Source organism: Antedon mediterranea, chromosome 1 (assembly GCF_964355755.1).
Source record: "Antedon mediterranea chromosome 1, ecAntMedi1.1, whole genome shotgun sequence".
Classification (NCBI taxonomy): domain Eukaryota; kingdom Metazoa; phylum Echinodermata; class Crinoidea; order Comatulida; family Antedonidae; genus Antedon; species Antedon mediterranea.
In genome coordinates, this window is record NC_092670.1 from 40,808,091 (window position 1) to 40,825,159 (window position 17,069).

Below are 17,069 nucleotides of genomic sequence, written 5' to 3' on the forward strand. Positions count from 1 at the left end.
TTATGTAATGTTTATATAATATTAATTTTTTTTAATAATACTTGGTAAATATATTGATCTGTGGTTTGGTATCTGCCAAATTTAAATGATTGTAATTAATACGGAGCATTCCAGTTGTGTAATGCGATAGAGTACAGTAAATGTCAAAGGGTTATTCTGACCTTGTAGTGACACAGTAAAAACAAAGTGTTGCAAGATTGGATAACGTTAGATAGGCCCCTGGGGTAACACTGGGGACTAGTGTGATGTAAGTGTTAAAGGATAGAATAACTTTAGATTGGCCATTGGGGAGACCTGGGGAGTTGGAGAGGCTCTTAGCGGTGTAAGACTGGATAATGTTAGATATGCCCCTGGGGAAAATGTGGGACTAGTGTAGTGTAAATGTTGAAAGATAGTATCATTCAGGTAGGCCCCTGGGGAAAAGTGGGTGCCTATATGAGTGAACAATAAGTGTTGCAAGATAGGATAATGGGACAAAAGAGTAGGCCTCTAGAGAAAACCAGTGACTAGTGCAATGTAATTGTTTCTATGTAGGATCACTTTAGGTAGGCCCCTGGGGAAAACCGGGCCAAACAATAATTGTTGCAAGATGGGATAAAGGGACAAAATTAGGACTAGAGTAGACTATTAGTAGGAGTGAAGTGTGTAACTGTTAGAGCCCTGGGGAAATGTTAAAAGATGTACTTATAGTTTAGGCCCATGGAAGATTGATAATGATGTAGTGTGTATGAGATAGAAAAGCATACAAAATATTACTGTTTGTAGTGATTACAGTCATATTTAATAAAATGACTTGATACAATCTATTGTAGAAATAATCAAACTTGACCAGATATCAATTTCAATATAAAATATATTTGTTTGTCTTCTACTTTGATTTTTTAACCTTAAACCTAGCTTGGTATTTTCTTGTTATTCACATGATTAGCGTTAATGTCACATCTGTGACAATCCATCTTCCTTTATTTGTCAATTTTCCCAGGAGCCCTCTAATTTATCATCATATTTGTCGTTGCTTGTTTTCCTCTGCTTCATTAATCAACTTTCATCTATTCTATGTTTCCATTGGGAGGGGGGGGGGGGTGGGGATGATTCGAAAGTTCTCAGACTGTACCATTTATAGAGAGGGGTGTTATATCTCTCTCTTTGAGGAGGGAAGGCTATTTTTAGTTCAACCGGGTAAGCTGCATTCACAAACTAACGCCTATATTGTCTTATGTAATTTGAAGCTATCAATGTTTGCAATACAGTGAAAAAAGTTATGAATAAATTCTAAAGCAATTCATGAATTCAATTAAATAACATTTCTTTATCAAAATGTCAAAATAGAATAGTAGTGGATGGACAGTTAAATATAACTAAGCATTTCAAACTCTAGGGACGTAAAAAAATTTGTTAAATTCCATGCGTGAAACAAAAGATGAGTAAATTGGATTACTATAATCCATGTAGTTATTGATATACCATCATGCAACGTTGCACACGCATGATTTATTGTATTGAATTCTCATGATAAAAGGGGAATCAACCACAACAAGAAATCAATTCTTAAATTATGTAAATTTAATGGGTGTAATATTAGGCGAGCAATGATATAATTGTAAATTGCAATTCTGAATGATTAATGAACAAACACATTAAATAATTTGCATATAAATAGCTTTTCACAAAGGCATTTAAAATTGATAACTTTGATTACCATATTGATGAAGATAGTGAAGACGGTGTGGCCCACCCTCTAAAAAAAACCTTTAAAAAAAGCAATAATTAGGTTTAAACACACTACAGTTTGATCTTCAGAGATTCCCCCTTTCATTTCTTTTTTGTACTATGATTATTTATGTATGTTTATGATTATGTGAATAGAAATAATGAAAGAGACCAATCGAAAGTCTCACCCCAAAAATTAATTCTGAAATGTACAGGGGGTAAACAGGTTCCCATAGCAACACTTAAATGTTTGATGATACAATAACAAAATAATGTAAGCTAAAAGAGCTTAAAAAGAAAAAATTTCTTAAAATGAATGAAAAGCAAAGTAAACTTAATTGCAATTTGAATTGTGTATGTTATGTATTTATTACAATGATATCACACTGCCTTTATTACAATGATATCACACTGCCTTTATTACAATGATATCACACTGCCTTTATTACAATGATATCACACTGCCTTTATTACAATGATATCACACTGCCTTTATTACAATGATATCACACTGCCTTTATTACAATGATATCACACTGCCTTTATTACAATGATATCACACTGCCTTTATTACAATGATATCACACTGCCTTTATTACAATGATATCACACTGCCTTTATTACAATGATATCACACTGCCTTTATTACAATGATATCACACTGCCTTTACAAGATCAGATATACACAATTTGTTGTTTGCTGCCCTCTGGACTGAGCTGACATAAAACTTCATGTGAGCATTAGTGATAAATGTCAATATGTTTCAATGTACTAGAAATGACACGCCGCCATTATAATTAGGATTTAATATTTCATTCATGATCTATGTCTAATCTCACTAGGGTATACATATAATGTTTTAATACACAGTATTATTGACTCTCTCATCCATGACTTTAATCATAACTTCAACCTATTTTCACACATTCATATTGTATATAATTGATGCCAATTTTATACTTTTTAAAAAATTAAAAAATTACTTCCATTTATTGCCATTTGCATATAAAATATACATAAATTATGTTGCTCTGAGATATACAAAAACAGATAAATGAAAAACTAACAAAAACAATTACAAACGGTCATGTCACTCTCATACGGTATACTGACAAGTATTCAGTGCCCGAAAACCTATAGTTCATTCCTATTTAATTAAGAATCTTTTTTATCATTTAAAATTTATTTATTTTATCTTTATTTAAGAAAGGCTTTCTAAGTTTTCTGGTGACATCCGTGGGAGAACTGAAGTAATAATTATTTCTCTGCTTTTTGTACTTATTGTTTGGTTTGTGTATTTATTTTTATCATATCTGTAATTCTCTGTCATTTGATGCTAAAACTAGTAACAATTAATTCATTTGTCACATGATACTATATACATTTATTTCTTGTGTATTAAAATTTTGTTTTCAAAAGCTCTGTCTACACTATCAAACTAGTTTGACAAAAAAAGTGTGATGGACACAAATATGGTAGTGATGTGCCTAAATATGGCAGTGATATGACATAAAGTTTGATATTGTACACGGAGCTTAACAACATTTGAATGTAGAAATGTAATTAAGAATAGTCTTAATGATAATTCCTTTTTGTCAAGTAAATCACATCAATTTATTCACATTTCTGTTGGGTTCTCTCTTGTGTACTATTACACAATATTAATAGAGCTTAAGCATCAAAGCGTTTGTGACAGTTAAAAACTTGCAATGCATGACAAACATATTCTATTATTTTGGTGTAGCATTTGGTTAATGGTCCATGCAACTAGTAAATTTTAAAAGTGTCATTTTTGTTATTTTGTTTTATTTGAGGTTGAATTACAGTAACTTTAAAAATGAATAAAAGAGAGATTCTCAGAAACGTCATGGAACTATTTGTAAGATAGAATAAATTAACAAATAATATTACTGTACATGCTGTATAGCTTTTTGTTGTTTATTATATAGATACTTGGCATTTATCATAATTATGTGAGGACGTGTGACGCAGTGTGTTGGACTTTGGATTACTGATCATGAGATCGTTGTTCGAATCCAACTCTCGCCGCTTTGCTTGTATCCTTAGGCAAGATACTTTACTTACGTTTGCCCCTCTGCACCTAGGTGTATAAATGAGTACTCGGTTAGATCAAGACACAACTTTGCGCTGATTATTAGCTGCATTATGGGAGTATGTTTCCATACAAGTTTGATCCAAAAAATGACCAGGGTAATGCTATAGAAGTGTGGCATTTATTTGGTTACTATTGCATATAATATAACCAGGAATAAGGTGAAAGCTGAACAAGGTTATACACACATTCCACATTACAGTAAAAACAATATAAAGCAAAACAATACATAATACATATTTTGAAATAAGTCATTAATGATATAGATAAATTTGCAAAATGTTTCATAAACAACAACGTATGGTTATTTTCATTCTAAGAGAATGAGGGGGAGAGAAAAACATTTAAATATTGAAAACAACAACGTAGACTGGCTGTCAAATGTTGTATCACTTTTAATCTATATGATTCAACTTTACATATACCCACAACATTAAGTACTTCTCAATTTATGGCAGTAATTTATTATGACATTAAAAAAAGTTGTTTTTCAAACAAAACAAATCGATCATTTAGCAATATCTTGACAGGTATGGTTATATAACACTAGTCCTTTTATAATGAGAAAAACTATCCATATCAAATTAAAAGTGGCCAGAGACCAGGAGCAGATTCAGAGGGAACACATTTAGAGGTGAACACATTTAAGCTCTGTCTACACTATCAAACTAATTTGATCAAAAAAAGTGTGATGTGCCCAAATATGGTAGTGACATGCCCAAATATGGTAGTGATATGACATCATCATGTCCATATATTGGCACCCATTTTGTATAGAACACAAAGACAATTATTGTTTTTATTACAAGCAGGAACACAAAAGACCAAAATTAGAAATTAAATTAAAATCAAAAATAGAATTGATACACTAATGAAAACGATTAAATTATTGTTTCTTATAAATATTCTTATAACCATATATTGATTACTTTTCATAAACAAATGATCCATATTTTATGGATGATAGCCCTACGCAATGCATAGTATTAAAAGACCATCCAGCAAGCATGACCCAATTTCATATTTAAGTCGGTGAAGTCAGATGCTTAGATGGAATACTACGCAGGATGAAGAGCAAAACTCAAATCCAGACTTTGATAAAAACGGTCTTAAAATTCAAAGTCATGTACAACCATGCCTATTTAGTATTTATGTCACCGCTATGTGTAGTAAAATACAGAACTAATACTGTATAGCCGTGTACAGCAATTTACAGTACCCACGAGAGTGCGGCAAATACGCTTAAAATCGTAGGCTAGTTTCAATTAAGTATATACTTTGTGTGTGCATACGTAACTCAGAATCTAAGTTTGTTCACTTAGGAATAGTAGTTGAATTGATTTCTATTCTAAAACATCTTGTACCTCTAGGCAATATTATGTGTGAAGACGATTGAATACAAAAATGTATTATATATTCAGTTTTTACAATTCTTATTTCTACAAGGAATAGAAATATCGAAAGAGTTAATATATATTAAGTGACAGAAATTAATATATATTTTATTCTTATTGAGAATTTCACAATTTATTGTGTCCGTTCTTTGTATTCATATGTGCAATTTGCCTATATATATTATTAATTATTTTTGTACTGCAATTCAGAGTTGTTTTATGTTGCAATGTCTATTTTTTGTATATGATTAAATGAATAAAGACACCGAATATATAATGTCATCAAAAGACTTGATAATGATAGTAAATCTTTCTAGTTTGTTTGAGCCAATCCAAGTTTGACATACATGTCATGCAAGACAGTATGTTCTATATGAATACAACATTGACACTTCAATTCATCCTGTTCAAATATAGCCCACTAATGATCTAAGCACGCTTCAGAATGTATAGTATGTGATCATGCAATTATTTGGGGATCAATTTCTACTGAGAATTTAAATAATTACAAATAGCACTGGACCTTTGCTGACTAACATTTTAGTACTGAAATTAAGAAGGCGATCAGCCAATACTTAATGCAATCAGGGGCAGTGGATCCAGGATGCTGAGATAGGAAGACCTATAGGGGATAAAGGGTCCTGTCAGACATCAAGCATTTTATTACCTTTCTTTAAAAAGTGGGGGAGGGAGCCAATGGCAGGGATAACTAGTACTATATGGAATGTGTATGTAAATTCAGCATAATTACTGACGTTGTACGGTAATTGAGTTAAATATTATTGAAACACATAAAAACTATGCAAAATTATACTTTAAATTATGGCAAACCCTCCAGCAAAACATATAATAATAATTATGCACAAATCAACGATTAATAAATTTAATTTAATTATACATAGCAAGTAGAGAACTCTGGATATGGCAACATTTTACATACAGTATTATAAATTTTAGGAAATTTGGTGAGTTTATCCCAGGGTGGGATTATATCCGCATCCATATTATATCATTGTTTAATGACGTACAGTACATGGTCATTTACCTCCGCCAAGGAGGTATATGTAATCGGTAGCGTGTGTTTGTTTGTTTGTTTGTTAGCAGGATTACTCAAAAAGTAATTACAAGATCTTTACCAAAATCAATAGACAGATAGATATGTGGTCAAGGACCATTCCATTAAATTTTGGGACCATTTGGGACCACAGTCCCAATTCTGGACCACTTTTTAGTATACTTTTTTAGACCTGCTAGTGTTAAAAAATAGGACAGAATTTTTCAAAAGCCGGCGAGCAGTCTTAAAGTAACAAGTAAACTGAAATTGCATTTTCTCGAGAACTACTTGTCCAAAAAACTTCATTTTTTAACAAGAGGCAAGAGTTATAATTTGTGATTTGTAATTTTAAAACATAATTTGATTTAATGTGCACGTTTTTTTATGCGAGTAGTTTAAAAAACCTATTTCTTTTCAAATTCACTCGTTTGATTTTCGCGTTGCTGTTCTATTGTTAGTCAACTGAAGCTATTGTTAATTGAAAGGCTTGTTACATAACCATTACACCACACTCGCGTACACATGCTTGTAATGAAATTAGCCTAAATCACAAACAGCATTAAGAAACACACAAATATATATATTTTTTTTTTTTACCGGAGAAATCTTATGTAGGAGAATTTTACAGTAGGCGGAGGTATGCCCTCTCGGAGTGGCTTTCTAGTTTAATTAGTACTTGATTTTTAGATTTCCTCAAGGTACATCCAAATCAATCAATATAAATGTTAGGAGTTTGATGGATTTATCCCAGGGTGGGCTTATATCCGCATCCATATTATATCGTTGTTTAATGACGTACAGTACATGGTCATTTAATTAGTAATTGATTTTTAGATTTCCTCAAGGTACATCCAAATCAATGATTGTTAATTAAGTTATACTCAGAAGTGGTAATTCACTTTTCTGCTACTTTTAAAGCAATTACCTAATATACCACATACAGCAACATCAATGTTAATTTTCCAGAAATTATTGACACATACAGCTGCGTGAATAAAAAATAAGCCACTTTATTTGAAATTCACCTTTTTTACGACATGAATATACGTAAGGCCGTTAAAGAGATAATAGTTAGGTGAATACATTTAATAACTTTCATAAGGTTCATTCAGATGGTTCATTTCAGATGTCAGACCGTTCCTATTCTCTTTATCAGTATCTGACAATCTGCTTTTCAAAGATTTATAATAATTTTACAAATAATATTTACCAATTTTACACGAATCACATTTAAATATTATTATGTTGTATGAATTTATCTTTGTTTTGTTATTGTAAACATCATATTGTTAATTGATGTCATTTATTATATTTGTATTTATTTTTTATATATTAATTATATTGTCGGGGTCCTCGCAAGATTAGCATTATCTACCATCTAGGAACCAGTTAATTTATATTTAACTGAACACAGCAGTTTTTATGATACAGTAATGGCTACATCTCATTGCCAATGATTTTCCAAATTACTTAATTTCAATCTTTTATTTCAGAATCTCTGGTGAATAGAAAGTACATAATTACAACAAAAACAAAACAATGTATAATTTTAAATAAAATCCTTTAGTTTCTTAGTACTAATTTACTAATCTTAAACACATCCTAGCTGAGTTTCATTAATGCTAATTTCACCAGCTTAATTTTAATTTCTATGATTGATAATCAGGTATGAAGATGATTTGACGTCATATGTGTTTACAAATTTAGTGTTTTATGTCATCAGGCCTGCAATTAAGTGAAAATATCTGTAGGTAAAGTACTTTAAAGTGGTCTAGAATATGTTACTTGATACGGTCTTGTACACGCTAACATTTCTCTGTCAGTTGGAGGTAAGCTTCTGACTTAAAAGACAATGTATGGTATCAAAAAAGCTGCATATACCATTTTTAGATATATTTTCTTCTTTAAAAACCATTCTAACTTTGTTGTCTGAAAAGTGTATTTTAGCAATGTTATCATCCCTACTGTATATACAGACCCTGCTGTTTTCCATTGAAAGTACATTACGTATTTGAATAACTAGTCCCCCAGATCTGCTTGACTCGTACCCTATAAGAAGGACAGACAGACAAACAGACAGAGAGAGGAATAATCATAAATCAAACCTACTGTACATACTTAACAACCTATTCAATATCAAATGTTTATTTAAATTTGCAAGGTTTTTTTTGCAAGTAATAAATGAACCATAAAAGCTATTACTTTGTATTTTACGAGTTAATAAAAGTCTTTAAAAATACTAAAAAGTGATAGAAAGTACATTGTGCATTTTACATTTCCTATCATGTATGTATAGGATTCTGTTTTTGACATCTGTAATGGATTTCATTAATTAAATCATCTTGATTGCATCCTGTTTACAGGTAATACATTGTATGTATTCTTTTAGGGACCAAAATGAGTTTCAGGGCCAGCTGCTTCTATATTGAGCAGAAAATAATGGTTTTGAATATCGTTCTTTTTAAAAACGATTTTTTCTTTTACAATGTCCTCCTCTATTTTAAAAAGTTGTTGTTGTAGTGGAGCTGTAGCTTAGTGGTTAACATGCAACATGCTTGTCTTCCAATCCCAAAAAAGTTCAATCCTGACCTAGTGCCAGAGTTGTAACTCACAACTCTTTGCTAAGCTTCAAATGAAATTCAAATAAGCATGATAAATTATAAAATAGTTTATCCATCGAGTGATTGATTATGAGACAGAGAGAAATTTGTAAAAATTAATTTTAAAAATCCTGGATCTGTCAACATTGAGCAGTTCATTATCTGTACCTTAAAACTAAGAAATGAACTTGGAGTTAAGTACTGTCTTTGCACCAACAGTATTCCTACAATGCTTACTTGTAGTATGTAATACTTACAATACATTTGAGGTAATTGATGGAGTTGACCTACTTATACAGATAGATCACAAAACAGCTGAAGGTGTAATAATTCAAACAAAAATATGGATTTTTAATTTCCATTTAAATACAGTAGGTAATGTTCAATCACTAATGATTAAAGACCCCCTCTCATGACCCACTTACTGACCCACTTTCACATCCAATCCATATCTCAACCTATTTCTCACATCTCAACCATTTTGTTCTTGATCATCGCACTTGCTAATTACTAAAGTATAAAGCTCTGTCTACACTTTCAAACTAGTTTGATAAAAAAAAAGTGTGATGTGCCCATACAATTAATACAATTAATGCTCATTTCACCAGCTTAATTTTAATTTCTATGATTGATAATCAGGTATGAAGATGATTTGACGTGTGATATGCCCATACTTATTATGGTAGTGATCTGGCCAAATATGGTAGTGATATGACATCATCATGTCCATATATGGGCAGATGTTTTTGTCACATAAACTTTGATAGTGTAGACAGAGCTAAAGGCATTGCACTCTGACTGAATGAAATATTGAATATAAAATTAAGTCTCGATGAACATGAAATATTGATTAAATATACTAATTAATAATGAATGTAAAGCTGAAGCTAACATGTGTATATTAATACATGCATTTTATGTTATCATCATTGGATACTGGAGGCTGTACAAGAAAATAAATATCATATGAATAACTCTGATGTATATTCAATAATACAGCAGAGGTGGTAACTTAATAAACTATGTTGTGAAGCCAAATATCTATACATACTGAGTTGATATAATGTATCAGTCACATTGTCCTAAAGCTCTGTCTACACTATCAATCTCTGTGACAAAAACATGTGACGTGCCCATATATGGACGTGATGATGTCATATCACTACCATTGGGCATATCACTACCATATTTGGGCACATCACACTTGTTTTTGTCAAACTAGTTTGGCATGTTGCTTTATAAAAATATGAAAAAACTGGTTGCCAAGGTTCTAAGGTTCATATCTCTTAATGGTTCACTTGATTTTATTGTACATTGAGTTTTAATATAGGTATATTATTTCTTTGTATTATTTATTTTCTCATACAACAGCTAATTTGAAGTGGAACCATGGGAATATACAATAAATGAAATTTATGTTGTTAATTAATAACTTAATCACTTGTAAAATATTATCTGAATATAAAATTAATATAGTAATTCTATGAAAACAGGGATATTAATATAACATACATATGTTTTCTTAAGAAACATGACAAATAATACTGTAATTAAAAATTCTTACAAAAATTGTAGTTACAGTATTCATTATGAAAAGAAATAAGAACATAAATCATCTGAATAAAAAATATATTAATTCTTTGATTTGAGAATTATACATTTTGTGCTAATCACTAATATTTGACGCATGTCATTAAAATGAATGTATATATTACAGTTGATGAATAGGATAATGTCTGCTATTAAACTGTCAATCATGTTGCCATGCAATACCGTAATTGTTTGATCCTTCATTTTAACAAATTATTATTTTATTTTATATTAGCTTAAACGACCAAAAAAATACATTATTTTCCCCAATTTCCACTAAATTGTATTTTCAGTCTCATACCATTGTTTGTTTTTCTAATTCTTTGGAATCAATAATAAATTATTATTTTATTATTATACAAAAAATGTACTTACAGATTGTCCAATTTGCAATGTGATAAATTGTAACACTGAATGAGAATATTTCCAAATAATAATTTAAAAGAATGTATTGAAGAAAAACTGGTAGAATAAAATAATGTTAGATCGTCGTTCTGCAATGATGGATGTAATGATTTGGTTGCAAAATTGTTCTTGAAAATCACTCTCCATTATGGTTGCCATGACGAGGCTTTACACAGACTGCTAACAGATAGTCTTCATATTGTATCAAAATGATATGCTGATCAACTTATAGCCTGTAGGGGCTTTTCCTAGCCTTCAATCTATTAATGAGAACTTCTATCAGCCTCTGATTTTTATTGCTGTACTAATTTGGAGGACGTGTGAATTGCGCAATGACACATGTAGATATCCGTACCAAATTCATTCTCACCTTAATCTCGTAAAATCAATTTGTTGAGATGATGCGAGGAGAGAGAGATTAAGTGTAGAAGATGAGGAAAAGAAGATGATGATTGATTGAGGTCATTGAAAAGGAAAACAAAACCATGGTTACAGAGGACAGATCAACCATTTTGTTTGACTTTGCAATAAATTTATTCAGAATTTTAGTGTGTTATGTTTGTATTTGCTCTGATCCATCTTTTTCATTGTTAACCTTTTGTTCAGTAAATCTAAATTAGAAATACATCGGTAAAAAACGCCAGAGGCCGTTGCCCCTTGACTAAACAGAATGTTCTGAAAATTGTTGTATTTAGAGACGGTGGTACATTTTAAGCAAATATTTAATTTAATATTTTTGTCATCTGTCCCTGCTGCTTAAATTCTCAACAATAATTTGATATTAGAAGAACAAAATGTAGGCTGTGCAAATTTAATAAAACTATATTACATTAGAGTTAAGGTGTTTTATTTTAAATGACTTTATGTACTATCCTGTACATCCTTTTTTGCATAATTTTATTTCCGCCTTAATAATTTTTTAATTGATATTTTTTTAATTTTTAAGATGTTTACATATTATTTTTTCTTGATGGTTTATATTTATATTGATTAATGATATGCCAAATGAATGAAATGAAATAAAAAAAATATTTTGAAATGTGATCTTGTGAGTTGGTAAAGATAATTACTTTGGAAACACCAAATAAAACAATTAGCCTACTAACTTGTCTTTATGGATAATTTTTCTCAGAAAGGTAGATTATCAAGACTCTGTAATTGTTTGGGATATAGAATGGATATGACAACTTCATATCCCAAACAAAATTATGATAAAAGGTACATAAACATCAGGTGAGGTCAAATATTAATAGCACAATCATCAAGCCAAAGATCAAAGGTACACACATCAGGTCAAAGTTCAAAGGTACATAAACATCAGGTCAAAGATCAAAGGTACAAACATCAGGTCGTAGATCAATGGTACAATCATCAGATCAAAGATACAAAATCAGGTCGAAGATCAAAGGTACAATCAGGTCAAAGTGTAAAACATATTTTAATATGCTTTGCTTTGTGAGAATCTGTACAGATGCTGTATCTTTACATAGCTTTCCAATCACATTGTCCATAATAGTGTACCAAGCCAATTAACAACCAAATGAAATATCAAAGTATGAAATAGGATACGCTGTGTGAAATGGACAAAATCAATAATGCATACAGTTTGGTACATTACATCATTTCATCTTAATATTCTACTTTGTTTATGAAAAATAGTAGACATTAGAGAAAGATCCAGGTGAAATAGGGGGAAGGGAAAATGGAAAAAAAGGGAAAATGGACAAAAAGGGAAAATGTACAAAAAGGGAAAATGGACAAAAAGAGAAAATGGACAAAATTAATAATGCATACTGTAAAGTACATCATCATTTCAATTATGTCTTGAGCACTATTCCACTTTGTTTATGAAAAATAGTAATCATTACTATTAGTAGAAGATCCAGGATTTTGAAAGATGGGAAGGGAAGGGGAGAGGAGAGAAAGGGAGGGCCTGAACATTGTGTAATGAGGTGCTCAACTGAACACAATTAAGTGAGGGGAGATTAGTTAGGCTGGAACTTCCAACAAGGGTGCACCTCAGATTTTTGGGTTTTTTTTTTACAATTTTAACCCCCCCCCCCCCCCCAGGCAGCAAAAAACAGAATTGTAAAATGAATGTATGCTGCTCACCACCTGATGTAGTGTACATTGATTATTGATTGATTATTTTTCTTGTTACAATGTTAAGTACCATAACATGATTTCAGCTAATTTAACAACATGAAGATGTGTTCTTACTTAATTAAATTGATATCGTAGTAAGTAAGTAGATTAAAGAAAGAAACAAGAAATTGGAATAATTAAAAATTGGTGTCTCGTCTGTGTTAGTAAACTTCTAACTAAAGCCTACTATACAAATATATTAAAGTGTATTCACAAGCCACTATTTATAGATTGTAATCTTATATGAAATGATTAACAAATACTACTTTAAGAAGCACATTCGTTTTAAGCTTAACTCAAATGTCATAGTTAACATTAATGTCCATATGCTTTTAATCAAAACACAAGTTATATTAATGTTAATTCAGATTGGCTTTGAACTAATTGGTGTTTTCACTTTCTTTTGATTGGTTACACTTTCTTTGAATGAATTACAATTTGAATTAAAAACAAGAAATAAAATGATAATTATAATTTTCTTATGATTATCAACCTCCTTAATCATTTTTGGTTGGGTCAACCGGCGCAGCTACTGAGTGATTAAGTTCACTTAGGTTGACCCTGGTCTCCCCAATTTCAGTTTGTTGTTGTTATGTATATACTCAAATAGACCAAGTAAATAATGAAATGATACATTTTGAGATCTTTTTTTGTATTGATGCCACAGCTGTTGACCTATTGTGTTTTTAGAAATGACATTTTTTTTTAAATGAATAAAATAAAATGAAAAGCATTAGACATATGGAACTTTAATTAATTTCTTTTTTTTGGATAATACAACATGGTGTAACTGTAAACTTTAACCATTCATGCACAGCTTTCAGGGATGAAGCCCAGCATTGTGTATGAGGGAAGGTGCATTTCATGCAAAAGGCACAAACAACAGGATAAAAGTCTGGTTTATGTATTTTAAATTTGTTCAAGCAAAATATATGGTATGGGGGAGCGGGAGGTTGTCTGAGGAACAATGTCTTTTGACTGTGCATTTATTGAATGTGCAAAACTCATCCAAACTAATTGTAAAATAATATTTTTGTTATATATATTAAATTGGTATTCTGTTTATAAACACTACAGCACTTAGACTACAATTAGCGAAGACTTAATAACAACTTACTTTGAGTAGTACTCCAAAAGAATGGCATTTTAATCATTTCTGTGCAGTAGTCAACAGGGTAAACGACGGTAAATAAATACAAACGTCCTTCACACTGCGGCAAATATTTGCTTTACGCAAACTGAATCTAAAGTTGCTCTAATAAGAGCAGCAACATTATACAAACAGGTATTAACAACATTGATATAATAATTTAGGCGCCATACATCTGAAACGTTATAATTGGTATAATATGATTTTAAATAACTGTATTTGACTTTAAAGGGAACTACAAATATATCTAAGTGCATTCTGTTTAATAAACAATGTTATGTTGACAACAAATTAATTAATTAAAGGAGTCCATATCCCTGCTAAGTAAAGGATTCCAAGCTGAACTTAGTATAAACTAAGATGCTATATTAAGCTTTAAGAACATTCTTAATGAGATATTATTATATTAGAATTTTAATTTGGAACCAGCTTCCACTCCATATCCGTCAATGTAAATCTCTAAAGCAATTCAAGTCACTTTACTTCTAAATTCTCACTTTTTTCAATCATTCTTGTTTGTCTTTTAGCGATGTGAGACATCGGTAAATAGCGCTTTATAAAAAGTTAGTTATCTCAATTTTTTTGTTGGTACTGTATATATTGTTATCTTAGTATCTACCTGACTCAGCAATTTTTTTTATCTTTAATGTTTTAATCTTTTTATAATTCTATATTCTATATATTGTTATATCAAATCACAATTAATTGTTGGAATAAAAGAATTTGAAATGTTTCAAGTTACTGTCACTGATCAGAGTATAAAAATAAATGTTTTAAAAATAAAGTCTTTTGCAATGTAGACCTAAGGATAAAAGAGCTGCTATGTAGGTGTAAGTAGTGTGCTGTGATTGTTAAAAAAAAACTAATAGTGAGCACTAGTGTGCTGTGAGTGTTACAACAAAACCAATAGTAAGCACTAGTGTGCTGTGAGTGTTACAACAAAACCAATAGTAAGCACTAGTGTGCTGTGAGTGTTACAACAAAACCAATAGTAAGCACTAGTGTGCTGTGAGTGTTACAACAAAACCAATAGTAAGCACTAGTGTGCTGTGAGTGTTACAACAAAACCAATAGTAAGCACTAGTGTGCTGTGAGTGTTACAACAAAACCAATAGTAAGCACTAGTGTGCTGTGAGTGTTACAACAAAACCAATAGTAAGCACTAGTGTGCTGTGAGTGTTACAACAAAACCAAAAGTGAGCTAGCAAATTCAACAGATTATCTTTGCCCTTCAATATGATTACTTTAAATTAATCTAATATTTTGTGAATAATAATAAGCAAACAGATTGAAATTAATTTAATTACATAATGAATGAATAATTAAATTAATTGATACACCCGTATTATTGATTTTTGCAAATGGAAACCAGTAACATTGACGATATTAAGTCCTATCAAACATTTCTTTAATTTCTTTAGATTAGTAAAATCAGACTTTGAAGGGCATTTTGTAGTTTTATTAAATTTAATCACTTAAGTATTTCCTTTAATTCAATAAATATTTAAGTATTTCCCTTAAAGATGTATTGTCCCCCTGAAAATATAATTATTGACATTTTTGTTGTTGAATATGCCATTTTAATGCAATATAATAGTTATACACTTTGACAAAAAATTAGATCGAAAAAAATGTGTTTACCTGAAAAAACTATATTTTAAAGCAAAAAAGAGTCAAATTTTTGGTTGAATTTTTTGGGGGACAATACATCTTTAAACTTTATTTCACTTTAAGGGCAAGTCTGAATGGTGGATAGCCACTGTTACATGGATGATATTAATTTCTAACAAACATTTGCTTTCTTAACATTTCTGGTGGTAGGTAATGTTTATACTTATGACGATAAATGAATGAGTTTTGTTTAAACTAATAGTGTTAATGTTTAATAATAATAATAAATGTCAATGATTAACAGATTGTAAATATTTCAATCTGAATTATTTCAATAATTAATCACTCATTTGTGATTTCAATTACATATAAATAATTAATATATAAATTAAGGTTTTCAATGAATAAATCAATATAAATGATAATGACGCTAGCTAGAGTACTTTGCCATTAAAAACATTTAATCTCTTTTTTCTATTGTTCTTTTCTATGATAAACACCATACTTAATAGTACTATGGTTGACGTTCTACTACTTAACTATATTGGAGTAAAGTAAACATTAAAAACGTAAATGTCGCAGAGAAAAAACACAGCACCCTAAAAAACACAGAGGTGACGTAGTGATCAGACTGTAACCAAGATCAACTGTCTACTTAAAGATGTGTTGCCCCCCAAAAAACATGAAAAATGAAGATTAATAAAATCAGACTTTGAATATATTGTTGTGTAGTTTCAATAAAGGTAATCACTTTCATAGAAAATAATGTATTTACTTATAAAATGACAAAATAAGTGGTTAAATACAACCAATTTTTGATCAAGCTGGATAACTTTAGGTTAAATTAAAATGGCATATTCAACAAAAAAATTTTTAAGAATTATTTTTTCAGGGGGAAAATATATCTTTAAGAAAGAAAACTGAATGTTTGTGAAACGTTGTTGTAAGTACCATTTTTAGTACTTTCGATCTATTGGATTAACAAAAAAGAAAATTCTCTTCTCCAAAAATGTAAACTTTTGATGAAAAGAACCCCAGTGGTGTAAGGCAGAGACCTGAGGCCCCTGGATTAGGAACCTTAACTACACACACATACACACACTTAAAGCTAAACATGGTGATTAATCTGCCACATGGCCTTTATAATCCTGTAATATTCAAGACATTATTTCATGTTACATAATTAATATTGTGATGAATAAATTACAATTTTTAAAGCGATACAAAATTAAATGAATATATTTACGTCTTCTTGATTTCAGCCTGATAATACTAAATTGAAATTGAAGTTCTGTG

The 17,069-nt window shown here is 30.4% G+C and overlaps 1 protein-coding gene across 2 annotated transcripts in view; it reads right to left on the reverse strand.

The window, feature by feature from the left end:
• Positions 1 to 17,069, reverse strand: part of LOC140040234 (potassium voltage-gated channel subfamily KQT member 1-like) — a 95,726-nt gene that overhangs the window by 61,958 nt on the left and 16,699 nt on the right. The gene's annotated exons all lie outside the window — the stretch shown is intronic.